The sequence below is a fragment of the Chrysoperla carnea genome, chromosome 3 (assembly GCF_905475395.1).
Source record: "Chrysoperla carnea chromosome 3, inChrCarn1.1, whole genome shotgun sequence".
In the NCBI taxonomy this organism is placed as follows: domain Eukaryota; kingdom Metazoa; phylum Arthropoda; class Insecta; order Neuroptera; family Chrysopidae; genus Chrysoperla; species Chrysoperla carnea.
Genome location: NC_058339.1, coordinates 38,741,520 through 38,745,577, shown reverse-complemented (window position 1 = coordinate 38,745,577; position 4,058 = coordinate 38,741,520). Strand labels below are relative to the sequence as shown.

At 30.2% G+C, this 4,058-nt stretch overlaps 2 non-coding genes across 2 annotated transcripts; one reads left to right on the top strand and one right to left on the bottom strand.

Annotated features, from left to right (window-relative positions):
• The first annotated feature begins 534 nt into the window (after positions 1-534).
• Positions 535-624, top strand: Trnai-uau. The gene is given in 2 exon segments: positions 535-572; positions 589-624. It is a non-coding gene; the product is annotated as a tRNA-Ile (tRNA).
• A 2,771-nt stretch (positions 625-3,395) lies between these two features.
• Positions 3,396-3,485, bottom strand: Trnai-uau. The gene is given in 2 exon segments: positions 3,396-3,431; positions 3,448-3,485. It is a non-coding gene; the product is annotated as a tRNA-Ile (tRNA).
• Between the last annotated feature and the right edge of the window lie 573 nt (positions 3,486-4,058).

Genomic DNA, 4,058 nt, shown 5'->3' with positions numbered 1-4,058 from the left:
AACAATATTTTTTGTATGTATCTGTTATCTTTTGGGTAATCTTCAAAACTATTTTATAAATTACTTAAGGTTGATTTCTTTCCGGTTGTGCCATTAACCTATAGAATGTATGTAAAATTGCGTCAATAGCACTGTTATTTACGCACTTAATTCAATGAAATTATGAGTATTATGGAATTCTAAAAATTATGTCTGAAACACCTTTTTAAAATAAATTTCGACAAAATGAAAATAATATGTTTCAAAATTTTCTCATTTGTATCCGGAACTAATACCTAATTATTTTTAACCGACTTCAAACAAAAAAGGAGGAGGTTATCAATGCGACTGTATTTTTTTTTTTGTTACCTCAGAAATTTCGACTGCGTAAACCGATTTTGATCGATTTTATCTATTTGAAAGATAGTACTTCCCGTCGTCTACTGGATTTCTCGGGAAATTCCTTATATCATGAGACAGAACTCGTTATTCGTCAGAATAACATTCAGAATCGTATTACCAAATTGAAATTTTTTTTTGTAATCAATATCAACAGCTCTAGTGGCGCAATTGGTTAGCGCACGGTACTTATATGACAGTATTTGAGCAATGCCGGGGTTGTGAGTTCGAGCCTCACCTAGAGCAGTAAATTTTTTTTCACTATTTTATCAGGTTTCAAAGCTGAATATATAAGAATTTATTTTTAGGTTTTAACGTGTTTTTTTATTAAAATATGTTATTTTTTTTAAGTTCAATTACTAGAATATCGTGAGATGCAACAAGTATTGCAAGTATAAACAAAGTATGTTAAACATTAATGATATTTGAGTTTTATCTTTATCGAATTTATCTTTGTAAGTTATTCAGGTACATTTTTTCTTCATGGGAAATAAGAAAGTAAAATATAGTCTAATTATATATTTTTTTATTTACGTGTGAATACAGAAGTACTTTTAAAACATTTTAAAAATAAATCTGAAGTACTTTTTAAAACAAATATTAATAAACTTATGTAATTGACAATAATAATTTAATTCCATCGAAAATTATTTACTTAACACTTAATTCTTTTTAGAATTACTCTACGTTGTTAAATTTTTTTCTTCTATTGATTGATTTCTTGAAAAAAGAATATGTCAAAATCATCACAGGAGTTAATTTGTGCATATTTTAAAGCTGATTTCACATGCTAAAGATGCTAAAAAAATTTCAATTTTAAAAAATCCTTTAATTATATTTGTCCAAAGATAAAGAAGGCTTAATAAAAACCCAAAATCGCTTCTAAAGAAAAAATCAATTAGTCTCACAAAAAATGGATTCCAATACTTTTTTGCAATCATACGTTTATTTGAATAAAAAAATATCTACTAAAACTACTGAAGTCTAAGTCCCCATGCATGATTGACAGTATGTCAGAGAAACTCCTGAAATCTTAAAATTGCTACCATAACCAATTGAAAGCTTAACTAGCCGAATATTTCTAAGCATTTAGATCACTTGCACTTGGAGATGTTTATACCCCTCCAATATTATTCATTACGTGTAATTTTTAAATATCTTAAGAATTCTTATTGTATAATAACATATTATTATATACTAAAGTGATACCCACCCGCTTCGCTGGGTTTAAAAGTAAAGATTGGTAAAGATTTCTCTTATCCTCTTTCTATAACACTCGAAATAATGGTAAGGATTGTTTTACACAGGTAAAATATATGTATGGTTTTCTATTTTTTTAAATGTATAATAGTCGAAATTATTCATTGAGTATGTCAGAGAAGATGGCCGTGAAATATTTTATATTGACTATATTTACAAAAATCTGTAATTTATGGTAATGTCAAATAACTACTTTTACAGAAATCTGTAATTTAAAGTAATGTCAAATTAAATTAATTTTTAAATTTTTTATATTCTTTTATTAATATATCTTTATAAATAATATCTCATGTGTTATTCTGAAGCATGAGGTATATTGCTGTTCAGTTTCATTAAAAACCATTCGCTAGTTTAAGCGTGAAAGCGTAACAAACAAACAAACAAACAAACAAGCATGCTTACTTTCGCATTTATAATATATAGAGATAGAGATAACATGGATTCCCAGATTAATCACGAGTCGGCACCAACATGTGATATCACCTGTAATAATAAGATGTTTGCAAAACTTGTTGAAACTTGCCAAATATACTTAAACTATATTTACTGTTTAGTTTTATCAAACAATGATTATCTTATGATCCGGGAGGTGTACAGAAAATTCCAAGTGAGATAAACTAATCGACCTATCTACCATCATGAACTAAAATTCAATCTCCTAACCCCAATCAGAGGGGAGATATAAATCCCCAAAGTTGAAATATTTCAAGCATCGTGAAACATGGCCCAAAACATTGAGCTCAACCTTTATGCCTCTGTGCAACAAATTTCATTCATCTAAATACCATCATTAAACTCGTCAATTTTAGAAAATAATTTTGCACATGTTTCTGCACTCTTATTGAATAAGCCTCTCCGAAGTCATTTTGTTTTTGGGAGCATGCGTTCTCCCTGATTAGGAATACGAGATCGAATATTGGTAGAAACGGTAGATGGTATGTATGATATCTTTGACAAGCATTTAAATCAGGAAAGAGCTATTTTAAGGTTGGCTGATAAGTCCCCGGTCTGACACATAGATGGCGTCGCTAGTATTAAATGCATATTATTTTTATATAGTACCAACCTTCAAATGATTCGTGTCAAAATTTGACGTCTGTAAGTCAATTAGTTTGTGAGATAGAGCGTCTTTTGTGAAGCAACTTTTGTTATTGTGAAAAAAATGGAAAAAATGGAATTTCGTGTTTTGATAAAATACTGTTTTCTGAAGGGAAAAAATACAGAGTCCGGAAACTCATTATCAAGCCAAGTTTTTGCTTCCACTGTATTTTTTCCCTTCAGAAAACAGTATTTTATCAAAACACGAAATTCCTTTTTTTCCATTTTTTTCACAATAACAAAAGTTGCTTCACAAAAGACGCTCTATCTCACAAACTAATTGACTTACAGACGTCAAATTTTGACACGAATCATTTGAAGGTTGGTACTATATAAAAATAATATGCATTTAATACTAGCGACGCCATCTATGTGTCAGACCGGGGACTTATCAGCCAACCTATTACATGGATTTTTCCCATACATCTCCCGAATCATTACCTTGAAACATATAATCCCAGTGCAAATATTAATTATTTAAACTATTGATTATTCAACTACCATTGGCATGTATAAACTTGTTAAAACTCTCATGTTCAAATAATTGGTAATGAGTTTTAATTATAGTACAATGCATTTTTACGACTGCACAAAATGTAGACTAAAACCTTACTTACCATATCAAAAAAAAAAATTTGGTTTTATTGAAAAAAATGTATTGCTCTAGGTGAGGCTCGAACTCACAACCCCGGCATTGCTCAAATACTGTCTTATAAGTACCGTGCGCTAACCAATTGCGCCACTAGAGCTTGTATTAATATGTTTAAATATTTCAAAGTGGAAATTATGATAAAATATTATGTGTGCGTCTTACAAAAGATAATATGGTTCCTTTTTTTTTGCCTGCCATTGTCGGTACCAAGTACCAAAGCCATGACTCAAATTGTTCAAAAATATACTATGTCACCCATTTCTTAAACTAGAATTTCGATACTATCCGAGATTGAACTATACGGGAACTTCCATAGATATCATTAAATATATTCGAACTCTACGAATGTTGCCTTCCTATTATATGTATATCCACCCAAAAAATTGTTAAATTAGATACCTATACCGTAAAATATTAAATCATTGACACCAATCCACTAGGCAAATCTAGTGTTAGAAATTACAGTGATGGAAAATAGTTCTGTAATCCTCAAATTACTTTCAAACGGTTCTTAGATAAAGGGCTGAAATTTTTGAGATCAAGAGGACTATAATACGGACCTATTAACGACAATATAGCTAACCGCAGGCCTCCTAGGGTAGGGGAATGGAGGTAAAGTACGTTTTTGTAAGGAAACGGGGAGACAACTGTTGCCTCCGTACATGAGTTT